This window comes from Pseudophryne corroboree, chromosome 3 (assembly GCF_028390025.1).
Source record: "Pseudophryne corroboree isolate aPseCor3 chromosome 3, aPseCor3.hap2, whole genome shotgun sequence".
NCBI classification, from domain to species: Eukaryota; Metazoa; Chordata; class Amphibia; order Anura; family Myobatrachidae; genus Pseudophryne; species Pseudophryne corroboree.
Window position 1 is genome coordinate 754,958,448 of NC_086446.1, and position 14,251 is coordinate 754,972,698.

At 48.5% G+C, this 14,251-nt stretch overlaps 1 protein-coding gene across 3 annotated transcripts in view; it reads left to right on the forward strand.

Moving 5' to 3' along the window:
• The window catches only part of ARMH3 (armadillo like helical domain containing 3), a 281,292-nt gene that overhangs the window by 103,037 nt on the left and 164,004 nt on the right, over positions 1-14,251 (forward strand). The gene's annotated exons all lie outside the window — the stretch shown is intronic.

A 14,251-nucleotide genomic window follows, 5' to 3' on the forward strand; every position in this document is an offset into this window, starting at 1 on the left:
GTAATGGGCCAGCAAAAGAGAAATGCATCCTACATAATAGTACAATGCAGAGATCTCCGTTACAAACAATTACAAACATATCATGTCACCCTTCCTGACTGCACTGGTTTCCCTACACTACATATTTATAGCGCCACCTTGAGTCATATATTCATTATTTATTTTTCTCTATCGTCCTAGTGGATGCTGGGGTTCCTGAAAGGACCATGGGGAATAGCGGCTCCGCAGGAGACAGGGCACAAAAAGTAAAGCTTTACGATCAGGTGGTGTGTACTGGCTCCTCCCCCTATGACCCTCCTCCAAGCCTCAGTTAGATTTTTGTGCCCGGCCGAGAAGGGTGCAATCTAGGTGGCTCTCCTAAAGAGCTGCTTAGAAAAGTTTAGCTTAGGTTTTTTATTTTACAGTGAGTCCTGCTGGCAACAGGATCACTGCAACGAGGGACTTAGGGGAGAAGAAGTGAACTCACCTGCGTGCAGGATGGATTGGCTTCTTGGCTACTGGACATTAGCTCCAGAGGGACGATCACAGGTACAGCCTGGATGGTCACCGGAGCCTCGCCGCCGGCCCCCTTGCAGATGCTGAAACGAGAAGAGGTCCAGAATCGGCGGCAGAAGACTCCTCAGTCTTCTTAAGGTAGCGCACAGCACTGCAGCTGTGCGCCATTTTCCTCTCAGCACACTTCACAAGGCAGTCACTGAGGGTGCAGGGCGCTGGGAGGGGGGCGCCCTGGGAGGCAAATGAAAACCTTTTTTGGCTAAAAATACCTCACATATAGCCTCCGGGGGCTATATGGAGATATTTAACCCCTGCCAGAATCCACTAAAGAGCGGGAGACGAGCCCGCCGAAAAAGGGGCGGGGCCTATCTCCTCAGCACACAGCGCCATTTTCCTCACACAGCTCCGCTGGTCAGGAAGGCTCCCAGGCTCTCCCCTGCACTGCACTACAGAAACAGGGTAAAACAAGAGAGGGGGGGCAAAATTGTGGCAAAACTATATTATTAAAGCAGCTATACAGGGAGCACTTATTATAAGGCTATCCCTGTCATATATAGCGCTTTTGGTGTGTGCTGGCAAACTCTCCCTCTGTCTCCCCAAAGGGCTAGTGGGGTCCTGTCTTCGTTAAGAGCATTCCCTGTGTGTCTGCTGTGTGTCGGTACGTGTGTGTCGACATGTATGAGGACGATATTGGTGTGGAGGCGGAGCAATTGCCAAATATGGGGATGTCACCTCCTAGGGGGTCGACACCAGAATGGATGCCTTTATTTATGGAATTACGGGATAGTGTCAACACGCTAAAGCAGTCGTTTGACGACATGAGACGGCCGGACAATCAATTAGTGCCTGTCCAGGCGCCTCAAACACCGTCAGGGGCTATAAAACGCCCTTTGCCTCAGTCGGTCGACACAGACCCAGACACAGGCACTGATTCCAGTGGCGACGGTGACGAATCAACCGTATTTTCCAGTAGGGCCACACGTTATATGATTTTGGCAATGAAGGAGGCGTTACATATTGCTGATACTACAGGTACCACAAAACAGGGTATCATGTGGGGTGTGAAAAAACTACCTATAGTTTTTCCTGAATCAGATGAATTAAATGAGGTGTGTGATGAAGCGTGGGTTGCCCCCGATAAAAAAATGCTAATTTCAAAGAAGTTATTGGCTTTATACCCTTTCCCGCCAGAGGTTAGGGCGCGCTGGGAAACACCTCCTAGGGTGGACAAGGCGCTCACACGCTTATCAAAACAAGTGGCGTTACCCTCTCCTGAGACGGCCGCACTTAAAGATCCAGCAGATAGGAGGATGGAAAATATCCAAAAAAGTATATACACACATACAGGTGTTATACTACGACCAGCTATAGCGACAGCCTGGATGTGCAGTGCTGGGGTAGCTTGGTCAGAGTCCCTGATTGAAAATATTGATACCCTGGATAGGGACAATGTTTTACTGTCTTTAGAGCAAATAAAGGATGCATTTCTTTATATGCGTGATGCACAGAGGGATATCTGCACACTGGCATCACGGGTAAGTGCTATGTCCATTTCGGCCAGAAGAAGTTTATGGACGCGACAGTGGTCAGGCGATGCGGACTCAAAACGGCATATGGAAGTTTTGCCGTATAAAGGGGAGGATCACTCCCCAACAGAAAAAGACACCGACTTTTCAACCGCAGCCCTTTCGTTCCTTTAAAAACAAGAGAGCAAAGGGATATTCATATCTGCCACGAGGCAGAGGAAGGGGGAAGAGACAGCAACAGGCAGCTCCTTCCCTGGAACAGAAGCCCTCCCCCGCTTCTACAAAAGCCTCAGCATGACGCTGGGGCTTCTCAAGCGGACTCGGGGGCGGTGGGGGGTCGTCTCAAGAATTTCAGCGCGCAGTGGGCTCACTCGCAGGTAGATCCCTGGATCCTGCAGATAATATCTCAGGGGTACAGGTTGGAACTAGAGACGGATCCACCTCGCCGTTTCCTGAAGTCTGCTTTACCAACGTCCCCCTCCGACAGGGTGACGGTCTTGGAAGCCATTCACAAGCTGTACTCTCAGCAGGTGATAGTCAAGGTACCCCTTTTACAACAAGGAAAGGGGTATTATTCCACTCTATTTGTGGTACCGAAGCCGGATGGCTCGGTAAGACCTATTCTAAATCTGAAATCCTTGAACCTGTACATAAAGAAGTTCAAGTTCAAGATGGAGTCACTCAGAGCAGTGATAGCGAACCTGGAAGAAGGGGACTTTATGGTATCCTTGGACATCAAGGATGCGTATCTCCAAGTTCCAATTTACCCCTCACACCAGGGGTACCTCAGGTTCGTCGTACAGAACTGTCACTATCAGTTTCAGACGCTGCCGTTCGGATTGTCCACGGCACCTCGGGTCTTTACCAAGGTAATGGCCGAGATGATGATTCTTCTTCGAAGAAAAGGCTTATTAATTATCCCATACTTGGACGATCTCCTAATAAGGGCAAGGTCCAGAGAACAGCTAGAGATGGGATTAGCACTGTCTCAAGAAGTGCTAAAACAGCACGGGTGGATTCTGAATATTCCAAAATCCCAGTTAATTCCGACAACACGTCTGCTGTTCCTAGGGATGATTCTGGACACGGTTCAGAAAAAGGTTTTTCTCCCGGAGGAAAAAGCCAAGGAGTTATCCGAGCTTGTCAGGAACCTCCTAAAACCAGGAAAGGTGTCTGTACATCAATGCACAAGAGTCCTGGGAAAAATGGTGGCTTCTTACGAAGCAATTCCATTCGGCAGATTCCACGCAAGAATTTTCCAGAGGGATCTGTTGGACAAATGGTCAGGGTCGCATCTTCAGATGCACCAGCGGATAACCCTGTCTCCAAGGACAAGGGTATCTCTTCTGTGGTGGTTGCAGAGTGCTCATCTATTGGAGGGCCGCAGATTCGGCATACAGGATTGGATCCTGGTGACCACGGACGCCAGCCTGAGAGGCTGGGGAGCAGTCACACAAGGAAGAAACTTCCAGGGCGTGTGGTCGAGCCTGGAAACGTCTCTTCACACAAACATTCTGGAACTAAGAGCAATCTACAATGCTCTAAGCCAGGCAGAACCTCTGCTTCAAGGAAAACCGGTGTTGATCCAGTCGGACAACATCACGGCAGTCGCCCATGTGAACAGACAGGGCGGCACAAGAAGCAGGAGTGCAATGGCAGAAGCTGCAAGGATTCTTCGCTGGGCAGAGAATCATGTGATAGCACTGTCAGCAGTGTTCATCCCGGGAGTGGACAACTGGGAAGCAGACTTCCTCAGCAGACACGACCTCCACCCGGGAGAGTGGGGACTTCATCCAGAAGTTTTCCACATGCTGGTAACCCGTTGGGAAAGACCAATGGTGGACATGATGGCGTCTCGCCTCAACAAAAAACTGGACAGGTATTGCGCCAGGTCAAGAGATCCGCAGGCAATAGCTGTGGACGCGCTGGTAACGCCTTGGGTGTACCAGTCGGTGTATGTGTTTCCTCCTCTGCCTCTCATACCAAAAGTATTGAGAATTATACGGCAAAGAGGCGTAAGAACGATACTAGTGGTTCCGGATTGGCCAAGAAGGACTTGGTACCCGGAACTTCAAGAGATGATCACGGAAGATCCGTGGCCTCTACCTCTGAGAAGGGACTTGCTTCAGCAGGGTCCCTGTCTGTTTCAAGACTTACCGCGGCTGCGTTTGACGGCATGGCGGTTGAACGCCGGATCCTAAAGGAAAAAGGCATGCCGGAAGAAGTCATTCCTACTTTGATTAAAGCAAGGAAGGAAGTAACCGCGCAACATTATCACCGCATTTGGCGAAAATATGTTGCGTGGTGCGAGGATCGGAGTGCTCCGACGGAGGAATTTCAACTGGGTCGATTCCTACATTTCCTGCAATCAGGATTGTCTATGGGTCTCAAATTGGGATCTATTAAGGTTCAAATTTCGGCCCTGTCGATTTTCTTCCAAAAAGAATTGGCTTCAGTTCCTGAAGTCCAGACTTTTGTTAAGGGAGTGCTGCATATACAGCCCCCTGTGGTGCCTCCAGTGGCACCGTGGGATCTCAATGTTGTTTTGGACTTTCTCAAATCTCATTGGTTTGAACCACTAAAAACTGTGGATTTGAAATATCTCACATGGAAAGTGACCATGCTACCAGCCCTGGCTTCGGCCAGGAGAGTGTCAGAACTGGCAGCTTTATCTTACAAAAGCCCATATCTGATTTTCCATTCGGACAGGGCAGAACTGCGGACTCGTCCGCATTTTCTCCCTAAGGTGGTGTCAGCATTTCATCTGAACCAACCTATTGTAGTGCCTGCGGCTACAAGCGACTTGGAGGACTCCAAGTTGTTGGACGTTGTCAGAGCTTTAAAAATATACATTTCAAGGACAGCTGGAGTCAGGAAATCTGACTCGCTGTTTATACTATATGCTCCCAACAAGTTGGGCGCTCCTGCGTCTAAGCAGACTATTGCTCGCTGGATTTGTAGTACGATTCAGCTTGCACATTCTGTGGCAGGCCTGCCACAGCCAAAATCGGTAAAAGCCCACTCCACAAGGAAGGTGGGTTCTTCTTGGGCGGCTGCCCGAGGGGTCTCGGCATTACAACTCTGCCGAGCGGCTACGTGGTCGGGGGAGAACACGTTTGTAAAATTCTACAAATTTGATACCCTGGCTAAGGAGGACCTGGAGTTCTCTCATTCGGTGCTGCAGAGTCATCCGCACTCTCCCGCCCGTTTGGGAGCTTTGGTATAATCCCCATGGTCCTTTCAGGAACCCCAGCATCCACTAGGACGATAGAGAAAATAAGAATTTACTTACCGATAATTCTATTTCTCGGAGTCCGTAGTGGATGCTGGGCGCCCATCCCAAGTGCGGATTATCTGCATTACTTGTACATAGTTACAAAAATCGGGTTATTATTGTTGTGAGCCATCTTTTCAGAGGCTCCGCTGTTATCATACTGTTAACTGGGTTTAGATCACAGGTTGTACGGTGTGATTGGTGTGGCTGGTATGAGTCTTACCCGGGATTCAAGATCCTTCCTTATTGTGTACGCTCGTCCGGGCACAGTACCTAACTGAGGCTTGGAGGAGGGTCATAGGGGGAGGAGCCAGTACACACCACCTGATCGTAAAGCTTTACTTTTTGTGCCCTGTCTCCTGCGGAGCCGCTATTCCCCATGGTCCTTTCAGGAACCCCAGCATCCACTACGGACTCCGAGAAATAGAATTATCGGTAAGTAAATTCTTATTATTTATTTATTACCAGTTATTTATATAGCGCACACATATTCCGCAGCGCTGTACAGAGAATATTTGCCCATTCACATCAGTCCCTGCCCCAGTGGAGCTTACAATCTATATTCCCTATCACATGTACACGCACACACATTCACGCTAGGGTTAATTATTGTTGGGAACCAATTAACCTACCAGTATGTATTTTTGGATTGTGGGAGGAAACCGGAGTACCCGGAGGAAACCCACGCAAGTACGGGGAGAACATACAAACTCCACACAGTTAGAGCCAAGGTGGGAATCGAACCCATGACCTCAGTGCTGTGAGCCAGTAATGCTAACCATTACACCATCCGTGCTCCCCATGTGTTTCTGAATTGAGAGCCAACTCACCTGAAGGTACCGCAGGATACTCCAATAAGGCACTACAATGATCAGCATCCCCTCCAGCTGCTGATTCCATCACAGGTGCATGTAAGAGAGGGGTTAATCTAGACAGAAAAAACAAGGCACAAAGTAGGGCTATTCTGTAGTATAGGACTACCTGAGCAGAGACACTTTGATGTGGCTGGTGCCTTAACATATATTTGCAAATGTGTATAACAGAGTCCTCTGCATTGTATTGTTATGTAGGATGCAAGTCTGTTTTGCTGGCCAGCTGCAGTGTGCTGGCGGATTGTCATCTGTTTAATCTATGTGAACCCATCCCTTACAGGTACCTGCGACGGGCCACTGTATAGAGTCTAAGCAGCAGGAGTAGATATTGATTAGAGTAACTGTGGAAATAGTATTTCTCTATCGTCCTAGTGGATGCTGGGGTTCCTGAAAGGACCATGGGGAATAGCGGCTCCGCAGGAGACAGGGCACAAAAAGTAAAGCTTTTTCCGATCAGGTGGTGTGCACTGGCTCCTCCCCCTATGACCCTCCTCCAGACTCCAGTTAGATTTTTGTGCCCGGCCGAGAAGGGTGCAATCTAGGTGGCTCTCCTAAAGAGCTGCTTAGAAAAAGTTTAGCTAGGTTTTTTATTTTACAGTGATTCCTGCTGGCAACAGGATCACTGCAGCGAGGGACTGAGGGGAGAAGGAGTCAACTCACCTGCGTGCAGGATGGATTGGCTTCTTGGCTACTGGACATCAAGCTCCAGAGGGACAATCACAGGTACAGCCTGGATGGTCACCGGAGCCGCGCCGCCGGCCCCCTTGCAGATGCTGAAGTCAGAAGAGGTCCAGAATCGGCGGCTGAAGACTCCTGCAGTCTTCTAAAGGTAGCGCACAGCACTGCAGCTGTGCGCCATTTTCCTCTCAGCACACTTCACACGGCAGTCACTGAGGGTGCAGGGCGCTGGGAGGGGGGCGCCCTGGGAGGCAAATGAGTACCTATAAAGGCTAAAAATACCTCACATATAGCCCTAGAGGCTATATGGAGATATTTAACCCCTGCCTAATGCTTCTAAATAGCGGGAGACGAGCCCGCCGGAAAAGGGGCGGGGCCTATCTTCTCAGCACACGGCGCCATTTCCTCTCACAGCTCCGCTGGTCAGGACGGCTCCCAAGTCTCTCCCCTGCACTGCACTACAGAAACAGGGTAAAACAGAGAGGGGGGGGCACATTTATGGCGATATTTTGATATAACAAAGCAGCTATAAGGGAGCACTTATTATAAGGCTATCCCTGATATATATATAGCGCTTTTGGTGTGTGCTGGCAAACTCTCCCTCTGTCTCCCCAAAGGGCTAGTGGGTCCTGTCTTCATTAGGAGCATTCCCTGTGTGTCTGCTGTGTGTCGGTACGTGTGTGTCGACATGTATGAGGACGATATTGGTGTGGAGGCGGAGCAATTGCCAAATATGAGGATGTCACCCCCTAGGGAGTCGACACCAGAATGGATGCCTTTATTTATGGAACTACGGGATAGTGTCAACACGCTAAAGCAGTCGTTTGATGACATGAGACGGCCGGACAATCAATTAGTGCCTGTCCAGGCGACTCAAACACCGTCAGGGGCTGTGAAACGCCCTTTGCCTCAGTCGGTCGACACAGACCCAGACACAGGCGATGACTCCAGTGGTGACGGTGACGAATCAACCGTATTTTCCAGTAGGGCCACACGTTATATGATTTTGGCAATGAAGGAGGCGTTACATTTAGCTGATACTACAGGTACCACTAAACAGGGTATTATGTGGGGTATGAAAAAACTACCTATAGTTTTTCCTGAATCAGAAGAACTAAATGACGTGTGTAATGAAGCGTGGGTTGCCCCTGATAAAAAGCTGATAATTTCAAAGAAATTATTGGCATTATACCCTTTCCCGCCAGAGGTTAGGGAGCGCTGGGAAACACCTCCTAGGGTGGACAAGGCGCTAACACGCTTATCTAAACAAGTGGCGTTACCCTCTCCTGAGACGGCCGCACTTAAAGATCCATCAGATAGGAGGATGGAAAATATCCAAAAAAGTATATACACACATGCAGGTGTTATACTACGACCAGCTGTAGCGACTGCCTGGATGGGCAGTGCGGGGGTAGTTTGGTCAGAGTCCCTGATTGAAAATATTGATACCCTGGACAGGGACAATATTTTACTGTCGTTAGAACAAATAAAGGATGCATTTCTTTATATGCGTGATGCACAGAGGGATATATGCACACTGGCATCACGGGTAAGTGCTATGTCCATTTCGGCCAGAAGAGCTTTATGGACGCGACAGTGGACAGGCGATGCGGATTCAAAACGGCATATGGAAGTTTTGCCGTATAAAGGGGAGGAGTTATTTGGAGTCGGTCTATCAGATTTGGTGGCCACGGCTACAGCCGGGAAATCCACCTTTCTACCTCAAGTCACTCCCCAACAGAAAAAGGCACCGACTTTTCAACCGCAGCCCTTTCGTTCCTTTAAAAATAAGAGAGCAAAGGGCTATTCATATCTGCCACGAGGCAAAGGTCGAGGGAAGAGACAGCAACACGCAGCTCCTTCCCAGGATCAGAAGCCCTCCCCGGCTTCTACAAAAGCCTCAGCATGACGCTGGGGCTTCTCAAGCGGACTCGGGGACGGTGGGGGGTCGTCTCAAAAATTACAGCGCGCAGTGGGCTCACTCGCAAGTAGATCCCTGGATCCTGCAGATAATATCTCAGGGATACAGGTTGGAATTAGAGACAGATCCACCTCGCCGTTTCCTGAAGTCTGCTTTACCAACGTCCCCCTCCGAAAGGGAGACGGTGTTGGAAGCCATTCACAAGCTGTACTCTCAGCAGGTGATAGTCAAGGTACCTCTTCTGCAACAAGGGAAGGGGTATTATTCCACTCTTTTTGTGGTACCGAAGCCGGATGGCTCGGTAAGGCCTATTCTAAATCTGAAGTCCTTGAACCTGTACATAAAGAAGTTCAAGTTCAAAATGGAGTCACTCAGAGCAGTGATAGCGAACCTGGAAGAGGGGGACTTTATGGTATCCTTGGACATCAAGGATGCGTATCTCCACGTTCCAATTTACCCCTCACACCAGGGGTACCTCAGGTTCGTTGTACAAAACTGTCACTATCAGTTTCAGACGCTGCCGTTCGGATTGTCCACGGCACCTCGGATCTTTACAAAGGTAATGGCCGAGATGATGATTCTTCTTCGAAGAAAAGGCGTATTAATTATCCCATACTTGGACGATCTCCTAATAAGGGCGAGGTCCAGAGAACAGCTAGAGATGGGATTAGCACTGTCTCAAGAAGTGCTAAAACAGCACGGGTGGATTCTGAATATTCCAAAATCCCAGTTAATGCCGACAACTCGTCTGCTGTTCCTAGGGATGATTCTGGACACGGTTCAGAAAAAGGTTTTTCTCCCGGAGGAAAAAGCCAAGGAGTTATCCGAGCTTGTCAGGAACCTCCTAAAACCAGGAAAGGTGTCTGTACATCAATGCACAAGAGTCCTGGGAAAAATGGTGGCTTCTTACGAAGCAATTCCATTCGGCAGATTCCACGCAAGAATTTTCCAAAGGGATCTGTTGGACAAATGGTCAGGGTCGCATCTTCAGATGCACCTGCGGATAACCCTGTCTCCAAGGACAAGGGTGTCTCTTCTGTGGTGGTTGCAGAGTGCTCATCTATTGGAGGGCCGCAGATTCGGCATACAGGATTGGATCCTGGTGACCACGGACGCCAGCCTGAGAGGCTGGGGAGCAGTCACACAAGGAAGAAACTTCCAGGGAGTATGGACGAGCCTGGAAACGTCTCTTCACATAAACATTCTGGAACTAAGAGCAATATACAATGCTCTAAGCCAGGCAGAACCTCTGCTTCAGGGAAAACCGGTGTTGATCCAGTCGGACAACATCACGGCAGTCGCCCATGTGAACAGACAGGGCGGCACAAGAAGCAGGAGTGCAATGGCAGAAGCTGCAAGGATTCTTCGCTGGGCGGAGAATCATGTGATAGCACTGTCAGCAGTGTTCATCCCGGGAGTGGACAACTGGGAAGCAGACTTCCTCAGCAGACACGATCTTCACCCGGGAGAGTGGGGACTTCATCCAGAAGTCTTCCACATGCTGGTAACCCGTTGGGAAAGACCAATGGTGGACATGATGGCGTCTCGCCTCAACAAAAAACTGGACAGGTATTGCGCCAGGTCAAGAGATCCGCAGGCAATAGCTGTGGACGCGCTGGTAACGCCTTGGGTGTACCAGTCGGTGTATGTGTTTCCTCCTCTGCCTCTCATACCAAAAGTATTGAGAATTATACGGCAAAGAGGCGTAAGAACGATACTAGTGGTTCCGGATTGGCCAAGAAGGACTTGGTACCCGGAACTTCAAGAGATGATCACGGAAGATCCGTGGCCTCTACCTCTAAGGAGGGACTTGCTTCAGCAGGGTCCCTGTCTGTTTCAAGACTTACCGCGGCTGCGTTTGACGGCATGGCGGTTGAACGCCGGATCCTAAAGGAAAAAGGCATGCCGGAAGAAGTCATTCCTACTTTGATTAAAGCAAGGAAGGAAGTAACCGTGCAACATTATCACCGAATTTGGCGAAAATATGTTGCGTGGTGCGAAGATCGGAGTGCTCCGACGGAGGAATTTCAACTGGGTCGATTCCTACATTTCCTGCAATCAGGATTGTCAATGGGTCTCAAATTGGGATCTATTAAGGTTCAAATTTCGGCCCTGTCGATTTTCTTTCAAAAAGAATTGGCTTCAGTCCCTGAAGTCCAGACCTTTGTTAAGGGAGTGCTGCATATACAGCCTCCTGTGGTGCCTCCAGTGGCACCGTGGGATCTCAATGTGGTTTTGGACTTCCTAAAATCTCATTGGTTTGAACCACTAAAAAAGGTGGATTTGAAATATCTCACATGGAAAGTGACCATGCTTCTAGCCCTGGCTTCTGCCAGGAGAGTGTCAGAATTGGCAGCTTTATCTTACAAAAGCCCATATCTGATTTTCCATTCGGACAGGGCAGAACTGCGGACTCGTCCGCATTTTCTCCCTAAGGTGGTGTCAGCATTTCATCTGAACCAGCCTATTGTAGTGCCTGCGGCTACAAGTGACTTGGAGGACTCCAAGTTACTGGACGTTGTCAGAGCATTAAAAATATATATTGCAAGGACAGCTGGAGTTAGAAAATCTGACTCGTTGTTTATATTGTATGCACCCAACAAGATGGGTGCTCCTGCGTCTAAGCAGACGATTGCTCGTTGGATCTGTAGCACAATCCAACTTGCACATTCTGTGGCAGGCCTGCCACAGCCTAAATCTGTAAAGGCCCACTCCACAAGGAAGGTGGGCTCATCTTGGGCGGCTGCCCGAGGGGTCTCGGCATTACAACTTTGCCGAGCAGCTACGTGGTCAGGGGAGAACACGTTTGTAAAATTTTACAAATTTGATACTCTGGCTAAGGAGGACCTGGAGTTCTCTCATTCGGTGCTGCAGAGTCATCCGCACTCTCCCGCCCGTTTGGGAGCTTTGGTATAATCCCCATGGTCCTTTCAGGAACCCCAGCATCCACTAGGACGATAGAGAAAATAAGATTTTACTTACCGATAAATCTATTTCTCGGAGTCCGTAGTGGATGCTGGGCGCCCATCCCAAGTGCGGATTATCTGCATAAATTGTACATAGTTATTGTTAACTAATTCGGGTTATTGTTGAAGGAAGCCATCTTTCAGAGGCTCCGCTGTTATCATACTGTTAACTGGGTTTAGATCACAAGTTGTACGGTGTGATTGGTGTGGCTGGTATGAGTCTTACCCGGGATTCAAAATCCTCCCTTATTGTGTACGCTCGTCCGGGCACAGTACCTAACTGGAGTCTGGAGGAGGGTCATAGGGGGAGGAGCCAGTGCACACCACCTGATCGGAAAAAGCTTTACTTTTTGTGCCCTGTCTCCTGCGGAGCCGCTATTCCCCATGGTCCTTTCAGGAACCCCAGCATCCACTACGGACTCCGAGAAATAGATTTATCGGTAAGTAAAATCTTATTTTGTGTTTGGGCAATGTACGTTGCAGAGCATGACTCTTTCCTGCATTGCTCCGCCTTTGATATAAATAGCAATAAGTTGCAGCAGAATAAGCAGTGTTTATACACCAGACATATTGTATAATAATCTCTTCAGGACTTTATTTATTTTTTTGGGTGGTTTCTCTTTAACTGTTTCAATGCTCGTTGCAAATGTAAAGCTGGTAAGAAGGAAGTTGGCAGCTGTGCCGCCACCGGTAATAGTCATGGAACAGCGTCAGGGTGGCTCAGTGACAGATGGCGGGTACATTACACTGTGTGCGTGCGGCAGGCGATAGTGTGTGGAATTGGTGACAGATGGAAGGCAATCTTGTGTGGAATACATGGCAGGATCGGAGGGGGGGGGGGGGGGGGGTGCAGGGTGCCGGGTGCCCAAAGCAGAATCTTTGCACGGGACGTACAAAGTTAACAGTGGTGTTTCATTTGAAGGTTCCTAGAAATAATTCGCTGTCCGAAGGAGCACTGAGCTGGCAGCCGCAACTGTTCCTTCCTGCAATACAGTCTAGACTTGTGTGTGTGTGTGCGAAGCTGTTGTCTACCGTAAATTAGAGTCACAAGATAGAAATGGGAACGTTTCTCACAAGTTGAGTTTTGCTGCAGCTTTTGCCCATGTGGGGCGACAACGCCCAGTGCACTGTAAAGTCTAGTGCAGTTGGGACTGGAGGACAATAAAGAACAAATGACGGTGATGAAATGTGCGTAGTATCACGGACAGATGCAGCACTAGACCAATATTTGTGGAATAGTCTTGAAAATTGATTTATTTATTAACAGTTTCTTATATAGCGCAGCAAATTCCGTTGCGCTTTGCAATTGGACACAATGATACAACAAAACGGGGTAATAAACAAACAGTCAGAGGTAGGAAGGCCCTGCTCGCATGCTTACAATCTATAGGTTGCTCATTTCTAGTGCTGGGTAAAATGTAAGGAACCATTATTCCTGCACCCTATTTCTTACATGGCGCTAGATGCGTCGTCGCTTGGACAGTGATAAAATGGAGAGAGAGAAAATTACCAGCCAATCAGCTCCTAACTGTCATTTTTAAAATACAGCCTGTAACTTTGCATTTAGGAGCTGATTGGCTGTTACTGGTACTGCGCGACTTTTACCTCCTCTAGCCGACTCACATGCCAAGAACGGACCGTGGAATCGAAAGGCTACAAAGTCTTATTTTGCCCTATTACCTGTTGTATTCTGTATCTCACTGAAATATGCACGGGTAACGACACAAACACGGTGAATTATTAACGCTAATTATGGTAACCTTAGAGTAGACCTTTCCTACACTTTCCAGCGAAGTTCATCCCAATGATCAACTTCATTTTCCAAATGTGTTTCACCCGTACGTAGCCTGAGAGGAACAAAGGAGACCCGCGCAGGGCTCAGCTACAGCCATTGTGAGCATTTGATCTCATAAATTATGTAATCCAACATCAACTCAGGGAATCTGTTTAACAGATGGCAGTGATAGCCATTTATACAGGCTTTTAATCTGCTGCAATGGGGATTGATAAGTAAGAACTGTAATTCTTGGACTATGCAGCTCAGGTGGGATTAAAAAACCAGTTGTACTAATATTCCCCTACTGTATGTCATCTTTTCCATAACAAAGGTTTACTAGTCACAGACATCTAGGAGATAGTGGGGAATATTCAGAGTTGGGAACAAAAAGTGGCTCTGCCCCTCCTTGGTAAGGTGCAAAATTACAGCTGTGTGCTTACTCCACTTTGCCCTCAGCACGCCACACAATGAGGGGCGCCAGCTCTCGCGCTAAAAGGGTTTATTTTCCTATATTTAGTTCTTATAAGTGTATCTTTGCTTTGACGTCACTACTGTACTATAATTAACATAGCATTTTCAATTGCGCAACATTTGCACATACATTTGCGTAAAAGTGGCGAAAACTAATAACATTGTTGTCTATGCAGAAGACTGACAATGCGGCTGTACTTGGAGAATCATGTCATACAGATTTTCCCTCCCTTATCTATGCAGATGCCCAGAGTGAGTGAGCCGCCAGGTC